The sequence below is a fragment of the Oncorhynchus tshawytscha genome, linkage group LG18 (genome assembly GCF_018296145.1).
Source record: "Oncorhynchus tshawytscha isolate Ot180627B linkage group LG18, Otsh_v2.0, whole genome shotgun sequence".
In the NCBI taxonomy this organism is placed as follows: Eukaryota; Metazoa; Chordata; class Actinopteri; order Salmoniformes; family Salmonidae; genus Oncorhynchus; species Oncorhynchus tshawytscha.
Genome location: NC_056446.1, coordinates 36,900,336 through 36,913,239, shown reverse-complemented (window position 1 = coordinate 36,913,239; position 12,904 = coordinate 36,900,336).

The window sequence follows — 12,904 nt, the reverse complement described above, 5'->3', positions numbered from 1 at the left end:
TATACTACACACTGTAGTATACTGTAGAGTACAATACTACACACTGTAGTATACTGTAGAGTACTATACTATACCCCGTTGTATACTGTAGAGTACTATACTACACACTGTAGTATACTGTAGAGTACTATATTACATACTGTAGTATGTGTAGCACTTACAGTATTATCTGCAAAAAAACACTGCAGTAAATACTACATTGGTGTCCACAAAAACACTGCAGTAAATACTACATTAGTGTCCACAAAAACACTGCAGTACGCAAAACCCCTAGACTTTTTTAACAATAGTAAATACTGCAGTATTTAATTTGCATATACCCTGCCCATTCCTCTCCCCCTTATCGCAATATGTGCCACCCATGAGTGGGAAAACCACATGCCAAGTACAGGTTACAGAAAAGAGCAGAAGTTCTGAGTGAACCCCAGACCTACCTACCTACCTACAGGTTATGTCAAATGTGCTCTTAGTATTTCTCCAGTATGTTTCCTGAAATAGAAATACTCCACTTCCATGTCAAATATAATAGAATGAAAACAGTAATGTCAGCAAAAGACTACATTATTTGCTGTATACACAGTGCTTTCAGAAAGGATTCACATCCCTTGACTTTTTCCACATTTTGCTACATTACAGCCTTATTCAAAAAAAAGTATTAATAAAGGCCCGATTGGGCGAACGTTCACGTTGCAACAGAACAAAGAACCTGAGCACAGAGCGCTCAGGACCTGAGACTGGGGCGAAGGTTTACCTTCCAACAGGACAATGACCCTAAGCATACTGCCAAAACAACGCAGGAGTGGCTTTGGGACAAGTCATTGAATGTCCTTGAGTGGCCCAGCCAGAGCCCGGACTTGAACCCGATCAAACATCTCTGGGGAGACCTGACATTAGCTGTGCAGCTACACTCCCCATCCAACCTGACAGAGCTTGAAAGGATCTGCAGAGAAGAATTGGAGAAACTCCCCAAATACAGGTGTGTCAAGCTTGTAGCATCATACCCAAGAAGACTCAAAGCTAATTGCTGCCAAAGGTGCTTCAACAAAGTACTGAGTAAAGGGTGTGAATAATTATGTAAATGGCATATTTCAGTTTTGTATTTTTTATAAATTTGCCAAAATGTCTACAATCGTATTTTTGCTTTGTCATTATGAGGTATTGATTGTAGGTTGATGAGAAGAAAAAAAACTATTTAATCAATTTTAGCATAAGGCTGTAACCTAACAAAATGTGGAAGAAGTCAAGGAGTCTGAATGCTTTCCGAAGGCACTGTATACTACAGTTTCTTACTACAGTATTTATACTAAAGTTTCTTACTACAGTATTTATACTACAGTTAACTGTACATACTACAGTATTTATACTACAGTTAACTGTACATACTACAGTATTTATACTACAGTTTCTTACTACAATATTTATACTACAGTTTCTTACTACAGTATTTATACTACAGTTAACTGTACATACAACAGTATTTATACTGCAGTTAACTGTACATACTACAGTATTTATACTACAGTTTCTTACTACAGTATTTATACTACAGTTAACTGTACATACTACAGTATTTATACTACAGTTTCTTACTACAGTATTTATACTACAGTTAACTGTACATACTACAGTATTTATACTACAGTTTCTTACTACAGTATTTATACTACAGTTAACTGTACATACTACAGTATTCACTGGAGTGTTTTTGCAGACTTTAGTCCACAAAATCACTACGTTGAATACTACAGTCAATTCTGAAAAAAGCACTACAGTGAATACCAGTATTCATATCACAGTATACTACAGCATTTTTTTCATTTGAGAATATTCAACACATTCAACTATACAGAGACACCAGAAAATCTGAGACCAATGCTAGCAGCACTGACTCAGGTGTGTATTATAATGGCTGGTTTTATTATTTTAGAAGGTTAAACTCTAAAAAGGAGAAAACCTTCAGGCCTGCGGTAATGTCTTCACTAGATTCTTCCACTTTAGTGCTAATGCCCTGCCTGTCATTAGCAATCTAGGAAGCACAATAAGTCACCTATACAATAGGCCTCCACTGCCCACTCAGAGAGAAAAGAAAAATACTTATGGATATATGCCAGCCTATGCAGCAGAAAAACCTCTTAAAGAAAATAGACATTATTCAGAATAATTTCCCTCTGAAGGACAAACATGCTCTGTGAATAAGAGATCCTTCAGGTGCAATCATTGGTATGAACACTGCAGAAATCCTTGCTGCTCTGTTGAGGCCATTGTTGTGGAAGGCCACATGGCTGACACAGGAGGTTTGTCAAATGTGTCACGAATGGCAACACTTTTCCCTATTTAGTCACTGTTGGAAATGCATTCCAGGTGACTACCACTTCAAGCTGGTTGAGAGTGTACAAAGCTGTCATCAAGGCAAAGAAAGGGTGGCTACTTCGAAGAATCTCAAATATAAAATATATTTTGATTTGTTTAACCCTTTTTTGGTTACTACATGATTTCATATGTGTTATTTCATAGTCTTGATGTCTTCACTATTATTCTACAATATAGGAAATTGTAAAATAAAGAAAAACCCTTAAATGAGAAGGTGTGTCAAAACTTTTGACTGGTACTGTATATATTTACATATATACATACATACATACATACATACATACATACATACACACACACACACACACACACACACACACACACACACACACACACACACACACACACACACACACACACACACACACACACACACACACACACACACACACATACATACATACATACATACATACATACACTGCTCAAAAAAATAGAGGCAACACTCAAACAACACAATGTAACTCCAAGTCAATCACACTTCTGTGAAATCAAACTGTCCACTTAGGAAGCAACACTGATTGACAATAAATTTCACATGCTGTTGTGCAAATGGAATAGACAACAGGTGGAAATTATAGGCAATTAGCAAGACACCCCCAATAAAGGAGTGGTTCTGCAGGTGATAACCACAGACCACTTTTCAGTTCCTATGCTTCCTGGCTGATGTTTTGGTCACTTTTGAATGCTGGCGGTGCTTTCATTCTAGTGGTAGCATGAGACGGAGTCTACAACCCACACAAGTGGCTCAGGTAGTGCAGCTCATCCAGGATGGCACGTGCGAGCTGTGGCAAGAAGGTTTGCTGTGTCTGTCAGCGTAGTGTCCAGAGCATGGAGGCGCTACCAGGAGACAGGCCAGTACATCAGGAGACGTGGAGGAGGCCGTAGGAGGGCAACAACCCCAGCAGGACCGCTACCTCCGCCTTTGTGCAAGGAGGAGCAGGAGGAGCACTGCCAGAGCCCTGCAAAATTACCTCCAGCAGGCCAAAAATGTGCATGTGTCTGTTCAAATGGTCAGAAACAGATTCCATGAGGGTGGTATGAGGGCCCGACGTCCACAGGTGGGGGTTGTGCTTACAGCCCAACACCGTGCAGGACGTTTGGCATTTGCCAGAGAACACCAAGATTGGCAAATTCGCCACTGGTGCCCTGTGCTCTTCAGAGATGAAAGCAGGTTCACACTGAGCACATGTGACAGACGTGACAGTCTGGAGACGCCGTGGAGAATGTTCTGCTGCCTGAAACATCCTCCAGCATGACCGGTTTGGCGGTGGGTCAGTCATGGTGTGGGGTGGAATTTCTTTGGGGGGCCGCACAGCCCTCCATGTGCTCGCCAGAGGTAGCCTGACTGCCATTAGGTACTGAGATGAGATCCTCAGACCATATGAGACCATATGCTGGTGCGGTTGGCCCTGGGTTCCTCCTAATGCAAGACAATGCTGGACCTTATGTGGCTGGAGTGTGTTAACAGTTCCTGCAAGAGGAAGGCATTGATGCTATGGACTGGCCCGCCCGTTCCCCAGACCTGAATCCAATTGAGCACATCTGGGACATCATGTCTCGCTCCATCCACCAACGCCACGTTGCACCACAGACTGTCCAGGAGTTGGCGGATGCTTTAGTCCAGGTCTGGGAGGAGATCCCTCAGGAGACCATCCGCCACCTCATCAGGAGCATGCCCAGGCGTTGCAGGGAGGTCATACAGGCACGCGGAGGACACACACACTACTGAGCCTCATTTTGACTTGTTTTAAGGGCATTGCATCAAAGTTGGATCAGCCTGTAGTGTGGTTTTCCACTTTAATTTTGAGTGTGACTCCAAATCCAGACCTCCATGGGTTGATACATTTGATTTCTATTGATAATTTCTGTGTGATTTGGTTGTCAGCACAATCAACTATGTAAAGAAAAAAGATTTTAATAAGAATATTTCATTCATTCAGATCTAGGATGTGTTATTTTAGTGTTCCCTTTATTTTTTTGAGCAGTGTATATTCCTACAGCGGGACAAAAAAAGTATTTAGTCAGCCACCAATTGTGCAAGTTCTCCCACTTAAAAAGATGAGAGAGGCCTGTAATGTTCATCATAGGTACACTTCAACTATGACAGACAAAATGAGGAAAACAAATCCTGAAAATCACATTGTAGGATTTTTTATGAATTTATTTGCAAATTATGGTGGAAAATAAGTATTTGGTCAATAACAATGAGTTTACTATATTTACATAACCTGAAAGGAAGAAGCCACTGCTCCAAAACCGCAATAAAAAAAAAAAAGCCAGAGTACCGTTTGCAACTGCACACGTACTTTTTGGAGAAATGTCCTCTGGTCTGATGAAACAAAAATAGAACTGTTTGGCCACCATGACCACCATAATGAGCATCGTTATGTTTGGAGGACAAATGGGGAGGATTGCAAGCCGAAGAACACCATCCCAACCGTGAAGCACGGGGGTGGCAGCATCATGTTGTGGGGTGCTTTGCTGCAGGAGGGACTGGTGCACTAAATAGATGGCAGCATGAGGGAGGAAAATTATGTGGTTATAAAGTGCCTTGCAAAGTGTTCATCCCCTTTGGTGTTTTTCCTATTTTGTTGCATTACAACCTGTAATTTAAATAGATTTTTATTTGGATTTCATACACAAAATATTCCAAATAGGTGAATTGAAATGAAAAAAACAACAACTGAAAAGTGGTGTTGGCATATTTATTCACCCCCTTTGTTATTAAGCCCCTAAATAAGATCTGGTGCAACCAATTACCTTCAGAAGTCACATAATTAGTTAAATGAAGCCCACCTGTGCAATCTAAGTGTCACATGATCTCAGTATATACAGTATACACCTGTTCTGAAAGGCCCCAGAGTCTGCAACACCACCAAGCAAGCGGCACCATGAAGACCAAAGAACTCTCCAAACAGTTCAGGGACAAAGTTGTGGAGAAGTACAGATCAGGGTTGAGTTATAAAACAATATCCGATTTTGGAATAAACGCTGATAATAAGGTCTGAGGTTAACACAGGTGTAACGCGCGTTGTTTGAAGGTGACCAAGGCGCAGTGTAATTTGTGGTCATCATATTTATTTAAATGAGAACCAGCAACAAAATAACAAACTGAAACCAAAACGAACGGAACGTTCCGTAGGCTACAAGAGCTGTACAAAAACAAGATCCCACAACAAAGGTGGGAAAAAGGCTACCTAAGTATGATTCCCAATCAGAGAGAACGATAGACAACTGCCTCTGATTGAGAACCACATTCGGCCAAACACAAAAAAAAATACAAAACATAGAATGCCCACCCCACATCACACCCTGACCTCACCAAATAGAGAAATAAAATGTCTCTCTAAGGTCAGGGCGTGACAGTACCCCCCCCCCTCCCCCCCCGCAAATCTGAACCTATAGGGGAGGGGGAGGGTGGGCATCTACCCTTGGCGGCGGCTCCGGGTCGGGGCGTAGACCCCGCTCCACCTCTGGCTCCCCCCACTTTGGTGGCGCCTCTGGTGCGGGGACCCTCGTCACCGACCCCGGACCATCTCCGCAGGCCCCGGGCTGGGGACCCTCTCCGCAGGCCCCGGACTGGGGACCGTCGCTGGAGGCTCCGGACTGGGGACCGTCGCTGGAGGCTCTGGACTGGGGACCGTCGCTGGAGGCTTCGTGCCATGGATCCTCACTGCAGGCTCCGGGCTATGGATCATCACTGGAGGCTCCGTGCCATGGATCATCACTGGAGGCTTCTGGCCATGGATAATCACTGGAGGCTTCTGGCCATTGATAATCACTGGAGGCTTCCTACATGGTGCCGGAACAGGTCTCACCGGACTGAGGAGACGTACTGGAAGCCTGGTGCGTGGAGCTGCCTCAGGGCTTACCAGGCTGGGGAGACATACTGGAGGCCTGGTACGTGGAATCGGAACAGGTCTCACCAGACAGGGGAGATGCACTGGAAGCCTGGTGCTTGGAGCAGGCACCGGATACCCTGGGCCGTGCAGGCGCACTGGAGGTGTCAAGCGTAGAGCCGGCACAACCCGTCTTGGCTGGATAGTTACTTTCACCCGGCAAATGCGGGGCGCTAGTACAGGATGCACTGGGCTGTGCAGACGCACCGGAGACACAGTGCACAGAGCCGGCGCAGGATATCCTGGGCCGAAGAGATGGACTGGAGGCCAGAAGTGCTGAACTGGCACCATCCGTCCTGGAGGGATGCGGGGAGCTGGAATACAGCGCACCGGGCTGTGACTGCGCACTGGAGACATGGTGTGCATCACTGCAGAGCACGGCGCACGACCGGTCATACGCTCCCCACGGTAAGCACAGGGAGTTGGCTCAGATCTAAACCCTGACAATCCGTGTGCCCCCCAAAAACATTTTTTGGGGGAGCTGCCTCTCGGGTTTCCGTGCTAGCCATGACCCCTTGTACAGTTGCCGTTCCTCTAATGCCTTGTATCCTTGCCGTTCCACTCTAGCTGCTTCTATCTCCTCCCTTGGACGGTGATACTCTCCAGCCTGCGCCCAGGGACCCTTGCCTTCCAGTACCTCCTCCCATGTCCACTCCTCCAGAAAACGGTGCTTGGTCTTTTTGTGGTGGGATCTTCTGTAACGTGCGTTGTTTGAAGGAGACCAAGGCGCAGCCTAATTTGTGGTCATCATATTTATTTAAATTCAAAACATAGAATGCCCACCCCACATCACACCCTGACCTCACCAAATAGAGAAATAAAAGGGCGTGACAACAGGATATCTTCTACGTTTTGTACTATGAGATACAGTTATCAGGTCTCAGGTAAAGACTGTGTTGAAGTAAGAATGTTTATTACAGCAACAGGGGCAGGCAAACGACAGGTCAAGGCATGCAGGGGTTGATAATCCAGAGTAGTGGGGCAAAGGTACAGGACGGCAGGCAGGCCCAGGGTCAAGGGCAGGCAGAGTGGTCAGGCAGGCAGGCTCAGAGACAGGACAGACAAAGGTCAAAACCAGGAGGACGAGAAAAAGGGAGACTGGGGAAAAGCAGGAGCTGAGACAAAACACTGGTTGGCTTGACAAACAAGACAAACCAGCAACAGACAAACAGAGAACACAGGTATAAATACCAAGGGGATAATGGGGAAGATGGGTGACACCTGGAGAGGGTGGAGACAATCACAAGGACAGGTGAAACAGGCCGTGATAACAGTAGTATCAGTCAGTTAACATGACCTTTATAAATTATGACCTTTATGTGCTTTTTTTATTACCGCATAAATTCTTCAAAATTCATAAAAAGTGATGTTAGCTGATGAAGATTATCTCATACAACAGAGTACAAGATCTCCTAAGCCTGTGTTTACCACAGACTTTAGATCAGAAAACATCACTAATTCTTACCATAGGCTTTGTCCAACGAACGATGGCGGAGTTAGTGCCTACAAAAAGACGCCATTACTATTTCTCTCTATAGGGGAGGGTCACTTGTTTTTTCAAGCATTCAGGGAGGGCCATCCATTTTCATTTCAGATCGGGGTTTTTTCTCTCTCCAAGGTACTGTAACCCTTATCATGAATAACACATTCTCCCTTGGAGGTAGCTGGTGCTATGCCCTCCTGAAACGGCATTCAATTCCATAAAGAAAGCAAAGCAGTGCGGTATGCTAGGCAGGTGACGGTCATCTCTGTATACCCGCCGCCAGACCCATTGGTTGACGCTTTTTATGAAACCCTCTCAGGCTTCACTCCCCATTATCTGAGATATCTACTGCAGCCCTCATCCTCCACATACAACACCCGTTCTGCCAGTCACATTCTGCTAAAAAGCACACACATCCCTGGGTCGCTCCTCTTTTCAGTTTGCTGCAGCTAGCGGCTGGAACGAGCTGCAACAAACACTCAAACTGGACAGTTTTATCTCAATCTCTTCATTCAACGACTCAATCACGGACACTCTTACTGAGAGTTGTGGCTACTTTGTGTGATGTATTGCTGTCTCTACCTTCTTGCCCTTTGTGCTGTTGTCTGTGCTCAATAATGTTTGTACCATGATTTGTGCTGCTACCTTGTTGTTGTCATGTTCAGTTGCTACCATGCTGTGTTGTCATGTGTTGGTGCCTTTCTATGTTGTTGTCTCCGGTCTCTCTTTATGTAGTGTTGTGTAGTCTCACTTTATGTAGTTTTATGTAGTCTCTCTTTATGTAGTGTTGTGTAGTCTCCCTGTATGTAGTGTTGTGTAGTCTCTCTTTATGTAGTGTTGTGTAGTCTCTCTTTATGTAGTGTTGTCTTAGGTCTCTCTTTATGTAGTGTTGTGTGGTCTCTCTTTATGTAGTGTTGTCTTAGGTCTCTCTTTATGTAGTGTTGTATAGTCTCTCTTTATGTAGTGTCGTGTAGTCTCTCTTTATGTAGTGTTGTCTTAGGTCTCTCTTTATGTAGTGTTGTATAGACTATCTTTGTGTAGTGTTGTCTTAGGGCTCTCTTTATGTAGTGTTGTCTTAGGTCTCTCTTTAAGTAGTGTTGTATAGTCTCTCTTTATGTAGTGTGGTATAGTCTCTCTTTATGTAGTGTTGTATAGTCTCACTTTATGTAGTGTTGTATAGTCTCTCTTTATGTAGTGTTGTATAGTCTCTCTTTATGTAGTGTTGTATAGTCTCACTTTATGTAGTGTTGTATAGTCTCTCTTTATGTAGTGTTGTCTTAGGTCTCTCTTTAAGTAGTGTTGTATAGTCTCTCTTTATGTAGTGTGGTATAGTCTCTCTTTATGTAGTGTTGTATAGTCTCACTTTATGTAGTTGTATGTAGTCTCTCTTTATGTAGTGTTGTGTAGTCTCCCTGTATGTAGTGTTGTGTAGTCTCTCTTTATGTAGTGTTGTGTAGTCTCTCTTTATGTAGTGTTGTGTAGTCTCTCTTTATGTAGTGTTGTCATAGGTCTCTCTTTATGTAGTGTTGTGTGGTCTCTCTTTATGTAGTGGTGTCTTAGGTCTCTCTTTATGTAGTGTTGTGTAGTCTGTCTTTATGTAGTGTTGTGTAGTCTCTCTTTATGTAGTGTTGTCTTAGGTCTCTCTTTATGTAGTGTTGTGTAGTCTCTCTTTATGTAGTGTTGTCTTAGGTCTCTCTTTATGTAGTGTTGTATAGTCTCTCTTTATGTAGTGTTGTATAGTCTCTCTTTATGTAGTGTCGTGTAGTCTCTCTTTATGTAGTGTTGTCTTAGGTCTCTCTTTATGTAGTGTTGTATAGACTATCTTTGTGTAGTGTTGTCTTAGGGCTCTCTTTATGTAGTGTTGTCTTAGGTCTCTCTTTATGTAGTGTTGTATAGTCTCTCTTTATGTAGTGTGGTATAGTCTCTCTTTATGTAGTATTGTATAGTCTCTCTTTATGTAGTGTTGTATAGTCTCTCTTTATGTAGTGTTGTCTTAGGTCTCTCTTTATGTAGTGTTGTATAGTCTCTCTTTATGTAGTATTGTCTTAGGTCTCTCTTTATGTAGTGTTGTCTTAGGTCTCTCTTTATGTAGTATTGTATAGTCTGTCTTTATGTAGTGTTGTCTTAGGTCTCTCTTTATATAGTGTTGTATAGTCTCCCTTGTCATGATGTGTGTTTGTCCTATATTTATATATATATATTTTATGAATTCCAGCCCTCGTCTCCGCAGGAAGCCTTTTGCCTTTTGGCCGTCATTTTAAATAAGAATTTGTTCTTAAATGACTTCCCTAGTTAAATAAAGGTGACATAAAATAGTCATAAATAGAGATATACCGAGTGTACAAAACATTATGAACACCTGCTCTTTCAATGACATAGACTGACCAGGTGAATCCATGTGAAAGCTATGATCGCTTATTGATGTCAACTCTTATATCCCCTTCAATCAGTGTAAATGAAGGGGAGGAGACAGGGTTAAGAAGGATTTTCAAGCCTTGAGACAGTTGAGGCATGGATTGTGTATGTGTACCATTCAGAGTGTGAACGGGCAAAACAAAAGATTTAAGTGCCTTTGCACGGGGTATGGTAGTAGGTGCCTGGCGCACCGGTTTGTTTCAAGAACTGCAACGCTGCTGGGTTTTTCCTTCTCAATAGTTTCCTGTGGGTGTCAAGAATGGTCCACCACCCAAGGACATCTGGCCAACTTGACACAACTGTGGGAAGCATTGGAGTCAACATGGGTCAGCATCCCTGTAGAACGCTTTAGTCCATGCCCTGACGAATTGAGGCTATTCTGAGAGCAACTCAATATTAGGAAGGTGTTCTTAATGTTTTGTACACTCAGTGTATCGAGCAGTGCTGTAGGCTAGGTAGATAGATAAAAAATATTTATGGACAAGGCCTTGATAATTAACGAAGCGTGGAAGAAAAGGGGAGTGTGGAAGGAAAGGGGGAGTGTGGAAGGAAAGGGGAGTGTGGAAGGAAAGGGGGAGTGTGGAAGGAAAGGGGGAGTGTGGAAGGAAAGAGAAAAGGACACCAACTGCATCCCAAATGGCTCCCTAATTCCGTTTATAGTGCACTACATTTTACCAGGGGATTGGGTGCCATTTGGGACGCGGGTGGAGAAATAAATAGATTAGAAAAAGTTATTGACATTTCCCTGAAGCAAGAGGAGGAGAGGAGGAGTTGTTGTTGTGTATGGTCCCCTCCCCCTTATGCTTTAATTATCTGTGATCGTGAGAGAAATTAATCACTAGCTAGGTTTCCATCTAATTTGCGAAAGATTTTCATGCACATATTCAAAAATCCACAAAGAAAATATGCACATTTCCCCACCAGTGGTTTGTTTCCACTTGTTGCAGATGAAAATGAGTGCGTGATGACAAAGTGCACACAAAATGTACTTTTTTTGCTTAAGTTTTCATGTAGCAAATAAAAATCTAAAGGTTAATGTGTTTCCATTGCAATACTTTTGTCATAAAACTGTTGCTTTAAATAGCAAATATGCCTACTCTGGTATTGACACGTGCAGTCTAGTCAACAGCTTGCAGATACAGTATCTAAAATAAGTAAACAATAGTCTACATGATGAGATTATTATGGATAAGAGTGAGAATGTTTGTATTTGTCAAATTGCAGTCAAGCATCGATCATCAGAATATTTATTGTAAAGGAGCATCGCTTTCAAGTTCATCCACATTTTTTACATCTATTTTTTTAACCTTTATTTAACTAGGCAAGTCAGTTATGAACAAATTCTTATTTACAAAGACGGCCTAGGAACAGTGGGTTAACTGCCTTGTTCAGGGGCAGAACGACAGATTTGTACCTTGTCAGCTCAGCGATTCGATCTTGCAACCTTTCAGGTACTAGTCCAACACTCGAACCACTAGGCTGCCTGCTGCCCTCATCATGTGACTTCGATATAATGGCTATTATATAAATATTTGCGCTTAAAGGTGTTTCCACTGCAATTTCTCACATAATACATTTTACTGACACATGTCACTGTGGCCGTTTATGAAATTGTACCAAAACTTCCTCTTTCCATCACAGCTGTCGTGATTTTTGCTATACTGCATAAACTGTGGATGGAAAAAACACGTTGTTTGACATGCTACATCTGCCTCCCTCTCTAACCCCTCCCTCTCCCCCACTTTCTCCCCCTCCACCCCCTCTTTCTCCCCCTCCCTCTCCCCCCTCTCTCCCTCTTTCTCCCCCTCCCCCTCCCTCCCTCTTTCTCCCCCTCCCTCCCTCTTTCTCCCCCTCCCTCTCCACCCCCTCTCTCCCTCTTTCTCCCCCTCCCCTCCCTCCCTCTTTCCCCCCACCCCTCTCCACCCCCTCTCTCCCTCTTTCTCCCCCTCCCTCCCTCTTTCTCAACCCTCCCTCTCCACCCCCTCTTTCTCCCCCTCCCTCTCCACCCCCTCTCTCCCTCTCTCTCCCTCTTTCTCCCCCTCTCCCTCTTCCTCTTTCTCCCCCTCCCTCTCTCTATCTCCCCCTCCACCCCCTCTCTCCCTCTTTCTCCCCCTCCCCCCCCCCTCTCTCCCTCTTTCTCCCCCCCCCCTCCCTCTTTTCCCCCTCCCTCCCCCCCCTCTCTCCCTCTTTCTCCCCCCCCTCCACCACCCTCCCTCTTTCTCCCCCTCCCTCTCCCCCCCCCTCTCTCCCTCTTTCCCCCCCCTCCCCCCTCTTTCTCTCCCTCCTTCTCCCCCCCTCTTTCCCCCCCTCCCTCTCTCCCCCATCCCTCTCTCCCTCTTTCTCCCCCTCCCTCTCCCCTCCCTCTCTCCCTCTTTTCCCCCTCCCTCTCCCCCCCCTCTCTCCCTCTTTCTCCCCCTCTCCCCCTCCCTCTTCCCTCTCAACCCTCCCTCTCCCCCACCCTCTCTCCCTCTTTTTCCCCCTCCCTCTCCCCCCCTCTCTCCCTCTCTCTCCCTCTTTCTCCCCCTCCCTCTCTTCCTCTTTCTCCCCCTCCCTCTCTCTATCTCCCCCTCCACCCCCTCCCTCCCTCTTTCTCCCCCTCCCCCTCCCTCCCTCTTTCTCCCCCTCCCTCCCTCTCCCCCTTTCCCTCTCTCCCTCTCTCCCTCTTTCTCCCCCTCCTCTCTCCCTCTTTCTCCCCTCCCTCTTTCTCCCCCTCCCTCTCTCCCTCTTTCTCCCC